The 12847-nt window shown below is 50.3% G+C and overlaps 1 protein-coding gene across 1 annotated transcript in view; it reads left to right on the top strand.

The window, feature by feature from the left end:
* Positions 1 to 11456: 11456 nt before the first annotated feature.
* PLXNA2 (plexin A2) overlaps positions 11457 to 12847 on the top strand; it is a 189990-nt gene continuing 188599 nt past the window's right edge. The window contains exon 1 of the mRNA XM_068918140.1: positions 11457 to 11613. The gene's annotated coding sequence lies outside the window, so the exon portion shown is untranslated. The remainder of the gene's footprint in view (positions 11614 to 12847) is intronic.

Below are 12847 nucleotides of genomic sequence, written 5' to 3'. Positions count from 1 at the left end.
GCCATTTGGTGCACCCTGACGCAGCCTTTCAGCTGGCAGAAAGTCTTGGGAGCGATTGCCACCCATCTTTGCATGCCTCGGCCTGTTGGTCGCTCCATTTTGACCCTAATTGCAACGCACTCGGGCATGCGCTCAAGTCCATCTCTATTTAGCAAAGCCATGCAGCATCTTCTTGCGATAATGGAGTGCCTGTGCTTAAATGCAAGTGCACGCTTTAGTGTGTTTTCTCTTTAGGGATCCTCTGCAGCATTGGATTTTAACTACCATCCACCCTTCAAGGAGGTACAGGAGTTTTTAATCTCTCTTAGTGTCTTTCTTGTTTTTTGCTTTTGGGACCAGTCTGACCCAGGGAGAGACCTGATGTGGGAGCAGAGCATGGGGAGCCCCCATGAAGGCTTCGCTTCAGAGCTCCTGAGACCTGCCTGGAACAACTTGAACTTTTCCTGAGTTGTTTGCTGCGGTTAGTTTTCAGGCTGACAGAATTCAAATTCTGCCTCAAATTCCCCTCCCCTGGCTCCAGCATTTATTTGTCGCCATAGAGGATTTCAGGAACGATATCGTTCCTGGTTAACACAACAGATGATGTAATACAAGCTGTATGACTCTGTGTATTTATACCCATAGTTTTAACGTACTTCTTTGAGTAAGCTTAGTCTAAAGCCAGCTCCGTTTGTACACCTCATGATTCTCTGAGTATTTCGGTCCTTTTTAAGGTAAACCCGCAAAACCAATATGGTATTTTTTTAAAAAAAATTAGAGCTAATTAAAGAAATGGGAGTATATACCTCTAAAGAAGTTAGATGTGGCATAGTGTCCATATATAACACACCTAATTTCAAAGAAAGTATAATGGAAGGGTGCGTTCTCTCTGGGGTGCTTAGGTTGATGACAAACCTATTTGCAAGGAAGAAAGACTTTTGAAATGGTTGAGAGCAATCTGCTGCTGCTGCTTTTCTTTTTCTTTTTTTTTTAACCAGGTGATTTATTTGGTCTGTGGGTTCATCAGATCATTGCTTCTCAATAATATAATTTTGCTTATCTATTTTACATATGATCAATATGATAAATGTTATGGAAACATGGAAGTGCCAACTAAATCATTTCTGGCCGTAGCAGAACGGCGAGGGGGCATGCTCCAACTTGCACTATGTGCCTTGTGAAGCAGAAAAGCAATTCAGCCAGACTAAAGGCTACAGATGAGGCTGTATGTTCTCTGCAATAAATGCAAATGATTTGAATTCGTTTCACTGGTAAGAGAAGAGAAAAAAATTAAAGCTAAAGATGTTGCAGATCAAGGAATTCAACTTTAAACAGACACAAAATTAACATAAAAGAAAACATGGCGATTAAGAGAGGAGGGAAAAGAGATTTCACTAAAATAATCTATGTTAATGAATAGATCCTGATCTATTTCTGAAGTAGCTCTCTGTGGCAGTGTCTTTTTTTTTTTTTTTTTTAGTTTAAGAGCATGTACAATAGCATTATGGCCTAGCTGCAATCAGTCTGCTGCGAACAGCTTGTATGTATTTGGATGTTCACTGGCCCATGAGAGCAAATCGTCCTCCCTTACCATCAAAGACTTTCTTTCCTAGTTCCTTTATTAGGTAACAAATGGTTCCCATTTGTTTTGTTCTTCAATTTGAAGCACATTCAATTTTTCTTGCTCTGTTTTACTATTTTTGTTTATATTTGTTAATGAGTTAGGTTTCTTTATTGTTTGTAAGGGAAGGTGTTGTGATCTCGTTTTCCACTAAGAAACACTATAAAAATGTCTTATAATGAAGTAAAGCCCAGAGCCTATCAATGCAGAGTATAGACCTAACAAGAATTCTTCCACAAAACATTCACTACAGCATATTGTAGTCATGTTTCTAAAACTTCTTTAACAGAAAGTAAATTCTTACTTAACTTCTTCATGGCAAGTGCTGTAAACGTTAAATAGGTGTACAGGGTCTCCCGCACTTGGTGTATTTCCATTTTTCTCGGAGGCCACAAAGCAATAAATGACAAAATCACCTTAAAATAAGATTTTCAGATTTATGGCTAGTCTGCTTCAGTCTTTTCTTGTTTAAATTTAATACGAATTATTTCTAGGCTAAGGAGTTCTGTGAAGGAGTTGTCTTCCGCATCCCAAGAGGCGAGAGGGGGAAAGGCCAGATCCTGGTGGCAAAGCTCTGGGTGCCACCGTGGGGAGCGCGAGGGCCCCAGAGCGGGCGCCAAGGACGGGAGACACAGGCGAGGACTCTGCTGCCGTGGCAGCTACCCCTGCAAGAAAAAAATGGGATGTGGGACTTGTTTTTGGAGTCACGATGAGTAACTTGAAATGATTGGAGCTCCGAAAACGCCGGGGGAAATGGAAGCCTGAGGATACTGCTGTGCCAGAGTTACTGAGGAATTCAGAGAAGTTGATCGGATACTGGCAGAACTGCATGTATTTGGCTTCCCCCTGCCCCTTTTTGCTTCTCTTTGATTTAGATTTCAGGCCCAGACAACATCAGAAATCACACGACAGAAATATCTAAGCATCTGTAATTGGAAACAGTCCTTCCTCTTTGTCTGAGATGGGTATATTTAACCGGTCAGATTCCATTGCCAATAAATATTTGCCAAGGAAAACTTTCTCATTTAAACCTTCTGCTTATCCAAATAAAGAGAGAGGAGCTGGAAATAGGTCTTGGCACAGCCAGAGAGGGATTTCAGTTGGGAAAAATAATACACTTTGTCTCCTTTTTTTGATCTAGTCCATTCCTATCACTTTGAAATAGTGAGTTGCTTTGCTTAAATATATGGCCAGCAGGTGCACAGCTTGGAAAACACATGGTATTGTTTCTGATGTCAATCACAGAGTAAGAGTAATGCAGTTTTTAGAAGGATGTTTTGTTATTTCTTTTCTTTTCCTGGTACCTCATCGCAAATACATCAACATAGATATGCTTCATTATGGCAGCCCAGGTACCCTGCCCACCAGGTTGGCACTGGTGAGATGCCATCACCAGCACCCTGTGTGACCTTCTAGGAGAAGCAGCATACTGCTTTTTGACCTTCTCCAATGAGAAGGAACCTGTGCTTAAAAAGAAATCAGCTCCCTAAGGCGACACCAGCACTGTCATCAGTGGAGACCCAGCAGCCTCGGAGGACGTTCTGGAGAGCTTTCTCCTGATCTTGGCACGCGTGTCTCTCCTGCTGTTGCAGTGCCTTCCCCCTGTTGTGGGGAATGCTGGTCTCCACCTGTGGGAAAGAACAAAGTGTGGGCAGCTTTGTGCAGCCGGCCAGCATGAGGCTGAGCACCACCAAAGTGCCGGGTAGACTTCCAGACTAGGACAGCAGCTCTCTCTGGGCTTTCTCCACCAGCTCGTCAGTCCATTACTGCATTAAGACCTATTTTTGAATGCTGAAGTGGCACTCCAGTGGCTCGCGATCGTAGGTTTGCTCTTGGTCCAAGCAAACCAGAGCAGAGCGTGGTTTCATCCGTGCCTAGGCCTGAAGGTTGGGCTCAGCATTTGAAAGCCTTCATCCGGACTCCACCGAGGGCAGTAGGTGGCTGTCTTCAGAGCTGCCATCGCTGCCAGCTCTCTTTAATTAAAGCAAAGCAAACTGGCTGCGAGGGAGAAGGTGCCAGTGAATGTAAAAGAAGCTCATGAAAGGGAGCAAGGAAGGGAGAATTATTCACATAGCCCCAAAGTTTACTTTCAAGAGTTTTTTTTTTTTTTCAATTTCATATATTTCCCTTGATCATTTGAGAGAAAAAGATCTGCCTATGAACAGATCTCCAAAGAGATGATTATTTTTTTCAGCATTGCTATTGCTTTAATCTGTGGACTCTTCAGACAGGGAATGTTTAATTGGTGCACTGGTGAAATAAAATGTTTAAATAGATTGAATGGCAGTCTTTTTCCCTCTGTTGTGACATTAATCCCGCAATATTCCCTTGCCCCTTGCTGGGTAGAGAGGCAAAGAAAGGAACCAGAGGAGGTCCCTCTCTATACGTCTGCCTGTGATGTGAAAACTCCCTGGATACACTTATCATACCTAATCCAATACGTCAATTAAACCCAAGACCTTTCTGCAATAATCACTTAACACACACAAAATAAATCACTCTGTGATACGTCTTTTTTGACTCAGGGCAGACTTTTCTGTGGTCACGATGATATGGGGGACGAGGGGGAAGGAGGAGCCGTTTGTTCATGCACAAAGCTCGGGCAGGCTGGTCTCCAGCAGAACGTGTCCTGGGATGCGCTCAGTGTTATTTTCCACACGCAGCCCTGCCAATACATGTATATACATGTATGCTGAGGGAGATGGAGGGAGAGTCTGAAGAAACAGATTAAATTGAAAGCTAATCTTGCCAAATTACAATATAAATTAAAAGGCTAGTGCTCCTGTGGTCTTCGTTTTGTTTTGTTCTTTGTTTTTGGTTTTTCTTCAGAAGACTATTCTTAATGGTTGTCTCAAGGGTGATGTTTAAAATGAACCTGTGCCTTTCCTGCCTCTCTGGCTTTGGCTGAGCTTTCTGAAGAGAAAGGAGCTTCTTTAAACTTCTGAGCTTCTGAGCTTGCATTTGACTATGAATGTCTCCCTCCCCTCCCCTCCCCTTCCTAAGAAATGCCGAAAATCCAATGAAAGAGTATGAAATGATAAGCAGACTTTAGGCTGTGCATTCCTCAGTTGCTTACAAAATGCTTTGCCGAATTCACAGCAGAAGATTAACAATCATATAGCCACAAATCAAAGGATTTGCAGCTTCTTTCCACCCTCCTACCCGTTATGCAGTGAAAAAATCTCAATCTCTTCAGACAGGAGGGAAAAAACAGATGAAATTAGGGTTTCAAATAATTTAGTTTTTCATTGTTAGTAATACACACTGCCTACAGAAAAATTAAAAGAGATAATACTGTAGAATAAAAGGCAGAGCTACAGCATGTTTTGACAATATGCTTCATATTTTATGTTCATTAGGACAGTGAGCCTGAAATACTCATTTCTTTATGACGAAGGAACTAAAGATTTCCGATGAACATGCTGCAATGAACATGCTGGAGCGATTTATTGCTAAAATAGCTTGTTAATCACAGCGGCCACCTTTCAGGCGTGACAATGCAAGTAACTAAGTTGTGTAGATGCTTCTCCCCAAAGATACCCCCTTCGATATACTGTGGAAATAGAAACTCTGTAAACTTCAGCAGACTGAGGAAATTCAGATGCAGATATTTAAACCAGAGCTTCTGGAAAACACCCAGTCACCCATGGTTAAAGCCTTCTGTAGAGAGCTACCACTTTGGATACCTAAATCTTAAATTGGGCCGTTTGTGTCACAATGGGCTCTGCTGCAATTTTGGGGGATTTCTGCAAATCTCCTAGCTGCGGGTACTAGGTGTGCCAGAAGCTGTCTTCTAAGGCTCTCCAGCAACATCCTGGGATGCCGGCAGTGGGAAACGTGACTGTTCAGATGATCAGCTGTTTCCAGTAATGCTGGCACATGCACCCTGGGAAAGCGTAGAGCTCAGTGCAGCGCAGCTGCCTTCCCTTTGAGCCTCTCCCTGTCGCTGGAATAAACCTAGACCGTGAATCTTTGAAGGCAGCCTCAAGCATGGTAGGCTTGTTTGTAACTGAGGTGCTAGTAGATAATTAATAATGTAGCTGACCTAATGATGGAAAAATGCACTTTTTTGGTGCGTTGGCTTCACCCCATGAGCACAAGCAAGTCGAAGCCTGACCAAGATATTCCCTGGTTTCCGGTGGCAAACCAAGGCCAGAGCCATGGAAGAAGAGGGGCCGTTTGAAATGCACTTCCCGTGTTAGTGCTGCTGCACCAATCCCGACACGCAGGTGCAACGCTGTTTCTCCAGATATGTGTTAGTGTTGGCGTGTAGTTCATGACACACTGAAGGACAGCCACGACCAGGAAAATGTTCTTGCCTTGCTCAAGAACTTGCCTTTGATTGACAGCAAAGCAGGCGCGCTCGTGTCAGAACAGGATTTGGCCCTTAGGAAATCATTAAGCTGTAAATTCTTGACATGACAGGCTGGAGGAACGCCGGGCTCCTGTTTCATGTCAAGGGCTGCGTGGAGGCTCCTTAGCGAGATGGTCGATAAGTGGCTCGGTGGCCTGGAAGAGCTCGCTGCGATCAGTCACAGCCTGTCGGGTGGCTGTGGCTGGTCTTGCTCAGCAAGTCGCCTGGCTGAGCTCTTCCAGGGACCCTGCAGCACCCACTGCCTGAGCAGGACCTCTCTGTGCCTTCAGGGTCATCTCAGCAGCTTGTGGGGCTGCTATGGGGCTAAAAGACATGACGGTGCCTGAAGAGGAGGTTGATTCCGGGGGTCAACATCTAGGCTGGGCAATGTGGTCACAAGTGCTTTGAGATTCATGATGTCTCCTGCTTAAGGCTTGCTTTGCAATGCCTAGGCAGGACTGACAAGGCGCACCATTTCTGGAAATTTCTTGTCACCGTGAATTGGTCAGGGGCCCTTTCTTTGGACTATTTGGCACACTTGAAGAGACACGTGCAGCCCCAGCAACGTGAAATACAAGAATGCAACAGAACGTTTATGAAAAAAACGGGGATCTGCGTGTCGTGAAGACCGTAAGTGGTCACATTACTGAGCTGTTTAGGGGGTCAGAGATGCAGAAGACACGGGTGTGATTGCAGGGAAGTTTGGCATGCAGAATCTTCTCTTCGAGATTCAGCCAAAATAAAAGCTGCTCTGATTGAATTTCCTCAAATTGCAGAGTGACAAAGACACCGGGTAGCGCTGGAGTAAACCTGCAGTGATCGCGACAAGGGCCGAGGCAGGTCCGAGGCAAAGGGGAGTTCAGTTGCATCTCTGGACTCCTGGGGATAGACCAATGTGACAACGGTTTCATGTTTTATTCTTTTGCAATAGCTAAGTAAATAAATACTACTAGTGTTTTGCAGGATTTGTGCCTTTTCCTGTAAAATCCCTTTCTGCAGATGCGACAATTTTTAGCTGTAGGAAGCTGACTAAAAATGGCATATTAGCTGCACCTTGAATTTCTGATATACTCTCAGCGCATAAGTTGTTGGCAATTGTGTTTTTGACAGTAACAAGACACCCTATAACTCAAGATTTGGAGACTTCCTGTTCTCCTGTCTTTGGACTTTCTGAATACATAGTTTGTATTAAAAAGAGGAAACCCTTCTGTCTTAATATCAACTCTGTTCAGATCAGGAGATACAGAAGCAGGCACCAAAGCTCACATTTATGAGAAAATGTTAGGAGGAGAAAGGATAAAGTGGGTTAGGAAAAGAAAAATCCTTTCAGTTTTCCAAGAAGATATTATGAACAGGAGAGAGAGAGAGAAAAAAAATTACTTGACAAGGTGCTTCGAAAGGGGAAGAATAGCATAAAATGCTGGTTAAATTCCCATTGATCTTTCACTCAGCTTCCCATATACATGTGGGCTTGACTATTTGATATTTCCTTTCACTGTCATAGGTAATAACTGAGTGGAAACAATCATTTCTAAATAACTGCCTATGATTCTTCTATTGTAGTGATTAGTGTTGAATAATTATTAGCTCTGCTGAATATTGCATGGATAGCTATGATGCTAGTAACTAAAAGCTGTCAGGAGCTGGCGTCTGCGTTATTGACGGAAACTTGGCGGGAGCGAGCGCGGCCGGGTACCCGGTGCCTATAGATGGCGTGCGCTTCTCTTCGCACGATTTTAGCAGCCGTTTTAAATCAGCATCAGCTGCGGACCAGAGGCCTGGCTTGTGTTTTCCTGAACTCAGAGACGTGTCCTAAATGGACACATGGAAGGAAAAAAGCAGATTTTCCTGCTTTGGAAATTAGTGAAGAGCAGAATCCATTTCGTTATCCTTGGAACGGCAAATACAGAGAAAATACCGGCGTCTGCTGCTGCATGCCTCTGCAGACACCTGGCGAGCCGCAAGAGGAAGCGGGTAAAGCCGCGTTTTCCAGGAGTTCGGGGGCATGTGAGACGCTGAGGGCTGGAAGCGCTGAAAGGCTCGTTGTGGCTGTGTAGCCCCTCGGTTGCTCCAGAGCGTGGCTTAGAGTAGAGACAGTGCAAAAGGAGTGGGGCGGCCCTGCAGCGAGTCTTTCCCAGAATATCTTCCTAGCTTCCAGCAGACAGTGATGTAGAGACTTCCTGAGCCAGGGGTGGTATCTAGGTGTCATGTTTGGTAGCTGTTGATGAACTTTTTTTCCCACTGGTTTGTCTTACCCTGCTTTGAACCCATGTTGCTTCTGCTGTCTGCCATAGCCTGTGGCAACGAGTCCCAGAGTTTTAGTGTGTGCCATAGGCAGAGAGCACATTTAACCATCCCCCGTCCTACGGCAGACTGGTGATACGCTCAAAGAAGCAACACAAACAACACTTGGGGCTGTGGCCCCCGAATCCTCCCCTCCGGGCGCTGTGGCATATTCCTAGGTGGAATTCCCTGCTCCAGCCCAAACCGATCTGATACAGCGTGGCTCCAAAGTGGAGATGGCCCCCTTTTGTGTCCACGTCCTGGCTGGAGCAGTGGCCACAGATCTTTGGTCGGGGGCATGGGAAGCCCCCCTGGAACGTGCTTCCTTCCCTGCCCCGTGCCTGGGGGGAGACGTCTGCCCCTGCCCTCGACGCGGTAAGATGTAAAACTCGGGTCTAAGCAAGGGAACGCGAGCAGCAACCTCAGCATCTCTGCGGGGACGCGGGTGCCGGCTGACGTTTCTTCCGTGAAGCCGTGGGTGCGTCGGCGGCTTGAGAGGCGCGTGGCCCTGAGCCCGCAGCAGCGGCGCGCCTCGCTCCCGCGGCCGCCGGGCTGCAGGACTGCGCACTGCTGCATCCGCGTCCGTCCTAGGGCCCTCGCTGTCACACGCAGCCAGCGTCAGGAGCTCAGAGGCGTGAAGCAGTGGGGATTGTCAGGCGTGAACTAGCGTCTGCACTGCTGGCTGTTAAGGCTGTGTGTCTGTGCGGTGACGCTGTGTGTGCATGTGTGCACGTGGGCAGAGGTTGTGTGCACACAGGGTTGCGTGCACACAGGGTTGCATGCTTATGTGCATGCACATCGGCCTAAATTTGCTTAACTTGTTACTACATGTATTTGCTACCATATGTATTTGATTAGAGGCAAGTTCTTTCATCTGTTACGGGTCCCGACTTCGATTCCTTAGGCCTATCACCAGTTGCATGAAAACATGGAAACAAATATCCACAGAAGGATTGTTTAAACAATATTTAGAGCGCACAGACAACTCACTAGGCAAGAAGCACATCCATCACCTGAACAAACCCAGGTGAATCGCCACCTGTTTTGTTTGCTCCCCACACCTGGGAACAGACCTCCATTCCTCGGCACTGAGCGTGAGCTGCTCTGCAAGTCTTGGGGCTGCTCCCCTAGCCAGGCAACCCTGTAATTAGCTGGAGACAGACTCTATACAGGAACATAATTGACCATCAATAAATAATAAACAGAAGGCAGGATGCAGATGGTCCTGCAAAGAGGAGAGAAATGGTTGTTGAGACACTGATCTGCCTTGTATGGCCTTCTGCAAAAGGAGAAATTGCATTAGTGGGATGCGTGCTTAACCAAGGATGGTATTTGTAATAGGATTTAGTGCCGTTCACTGTGAACGTATGACACAGTAAGTGTATTAGGGACAGAACAGTGAAAGGGGAACGCTTGCTAGGGAATGAATGCTGCCATCCACTGAGTGTCTTCTGTTCCCTCTCCTGAGCTAAACAGCTGCATCCTATGTATCTTTTCAGGATGTCAACATATCCTGCCCCAGGGCTTCCAGCGAAGTCAGGGGACCCTTTGCGTGGGAATGGGCCTGGGCTATTGGCTGTGACATACAGGCAGGTATGCCCACGCTCCGCTGAAAGTTATACAGGCAGCGTCTGAAAAGTAAATCCGTCTCTGAAGAACGGCAAACAGGACCAGGATGGGGGGAGATGGGAGAAACACAATCCAACGCGTGGTTTTTCCCAGGGGGGAAGGGGCAGGTTTTAGTTTACAGCCCTCCCAAGAGGGGGAAATCCCTTTGAAAGGAAACCGCAGGAGATGGAGCCGCACAAGTGGGCGCGTAACCGCTCTTGGAGGGCACAGAGACTGGGGAACTCCATGCGCGTCCAGGTACGCGGGCCCCGGCAAACCGCGAACCCAGCGTCGCTCACGTCGCCTCCCCTGCCGTCCCCCCGAACCGCTCCTGCGGGCAAGGGGAGAAAAAGCTCTTCTTTCTGACACGCGCATGGGCCTCTCACCCCTTTGCTTCGCCTGGAAGAGGGGCACAGAAAGAGGTGGCTTTCCTCCTTTCTGGCGGTCCCTGCAGAGCGACCTACCGCCAGAGGGCACTTGGAGAGCCCCCGCCGGGGAGCTGCCGCAGGTGCTCGGCGGTTGGAGCAGGCAGCCCGAGATCAAAACGAGAGAAAAGTGGCTCCCCGGCCTCAACAGTCCGATTTTGGCTTTCACCTGTAGCTGAGAGCCTGCACCTGTGGGAGATGCCCCGGCCCCGCCGCGGCGCGGCTATGAGAGCCGCGGTCCTGGGGTCCGGCCCGGCTGGCAGCAAAGCCGAGCCGGGCCGGGCCGGGCCGGGCCGGGCCGGGCCGGAGCAGCGGGCAGCGGCCGCGTACCCGCCCCGGGAGCCCCGCCGGGCTGAAGCTGCCGCCCGGCTGCTTCGCGCAGCGCCCCAGGTTGATGGTTGTTATTTTCTCCCACAGTTATTCCAGTAAGTTGTGGGTTTTAAAAAAAAAAAAAAAAAAGTCGCGATGGCAAGAAACGCCAAACGCTGGCGGCGTCCGCGGCGTTACCGGCTGCCGGCCGGGGCCGGGGCCGCTCGGCGCCCGCGTGGGAATCTGCCCTGGTGCTGCATTGCAGTGCGCGGGCGCGTTCTCCAGGCCAGCGCTCGCAGCTAAAACTCCTGCGTGGAGGCCGAGTGCAGGTAACCGGCGTGGGTCCGGGGCGGGGGGGGGATAGCGTGCGGCTCGCTCCGCGCGACCGACCGAGCGCTCCCTCCCGGCTGTTCCCCCTTTCCTCCCAGCGCTTCCGCCGGCCGGGCGGCGGAGGCCGGGCTGTTGGCAAAGCGCCTGCAGGGCGGGCGGTGTCGGCGGGGACCCCCGACGCAGGGGGCTCGGGAGCGGGGGCCTCGGGGCGCTGCGACGCGGTGCCTGCTGCGTTAGGGGCTGAGGGGGCTCTGTGCGGGGGGGGGGGAGGGGAAACCTTAGCTGTCGAGCTAACGCCTCTTCGTAAGCGGGGAAACTGAGGCACGGGGTGGGGGGGGCGCGGCGGAGGCTCGAGGTCCAGCAGCGGCTCGAGCGCAGCCCCGGGGCGGCCGCGGCAGCAACGCGCGGCCGGGCTTTGTCTGAGGGCAGAGCGGGGCCGGGGGGGGCGGCGGCGGCGGCGGGGGGGGGGGGGGGGGCGGAGCGGGGCGGAGCGCGGCGCGGCGGCGGCGCAGCGCAGCGCAGCCCGCGGATGCCGGGGGCCGGCGGGGAGGGCGGAGGGGGCATGAGCGGCTGCCGGGGCTGAGCCGCGCCGCGCCGCGCCGGGGGAGGCGGAGAAGTAGCGGGCGGATGTCGGCGGTGTCGGGGCCGCGCGGATCAGCCCGCCGCCAGCCGCGGAGCCGGCGGCACCGGAGCGGCCAGGTCTGGTGAGTGAGCGATTGAGCGAGGGGCTTGCGCCGCCGCCTCCTCCTCCTCCTCCCCGGGCATCCCCGCGGGCCCGGCCAGCCGGAGCTGCCCCCCTTCCCCGGGCTCGGGGCTGTGCGTGGGTGGGTGGGTGAGTGGGCGCGCGGCGGCCAGGGCTGCAGCCCCCCCCGTGGCCCCGCCGGCGGGGCTGCGTCTGCCTGCCCAGACCCCGCGCGCGGGGGGACCTGCGCCGCTGGAAGCGGCTCTGCCTGCCTGCCGGCAGCATCCAGAGGTGTTGCCTGATGCTTGTTGCAGAAGGGGGGGAAGAAATCCCTTTAAAGTCCCTCGTTCCGCGTTCCCTCCCTCCCGCCCCCGCTTCTGTTTTATGTGCATCCAAATATATAGATGTCTGTGTGGGTTCTTCCCTTCTTAAATCTGCGTCTTCATTCGTTGCCGTGGTCTGGAGCAGGCAAGGCTTTGGAATAAAAGAATTGCTTTCTGTAAAAGTTGCCGTTGACAGGGAGAGACTTTTTTGAAAGCGCTCCTGCACCTTCAGAACCCCCCCCGAAACTTTCCCTAAACCTTGCAAGACCCTCTATGAAAGGGGAGGGAGGGCAAACCAGCCTTTGCTCCCCTCAGGGAAATCCGAACTTGTGTGCGACGGTCCAAGTCTTCCCGGCTGGTGGCTGTGCGGATGCGGTGTGCGTGCGCGTTGATCGCAGGAGAGGCTGCTCTGTGTGACGACTCCAAGTGCCACATTGTCCTCTCGGTTCATGACCTCGGTTTAACCTGGCATGGTCAAGCGTTACAGGCTTTGTCTGCGTTCGAGCTATAGCCGATACTTCCACGTTCCTGGAGGTGAAGTGAATGATGTTCAATTAATCTGTGTTCTAGGGGGTATCAGAAAGTCAATAGGTTAGTACTAAGTGAGGTGAATAGCAAGCGATAAAAGAAAAAGCTGTACTTCTGTGACCTGCAGTTCAAGATACTGGCTCAGAGGTGAGAGAATGTGAAGTGAGCAGAGTACCATGACACAAAAACCTATTGCTCACAGGGTTTCCCCTTGATTTGCTGAGCACTTGATGCTTCACTGGTGGTTTGAATCTGTTAAATAGATCTCGGCTGACTTGAGGGAGACGGTCCTGGCTGTCCTTCACTGCATGGCTTCATTGATACAACGTCTCTAAAAGTTAAATCAAATGACCTACTTCCTACAACTGAAAGACTGATGCCTCAGAAGAAATCTGTGCGGTCTTC

The sequence above is a fragment of the Struthio camelus genome, chromosome 24 (genome assembly GCF_040807025.1).
Source record: "Struthio camelus isolate bStrCam1 chromosome 24, bStrCam1.hap1, whole genome shotgun sequence".
Classification (NCBI taxonomy): domain Eukaryota; kingdom Metazoa; phylum Chordata; class Aves; order Struthioniformes; family Struthionidae; genus Struthio; species Struthio camelus.
This window is presented reverse-complemented; position numbering and strand designations above follow the sequence as displayed.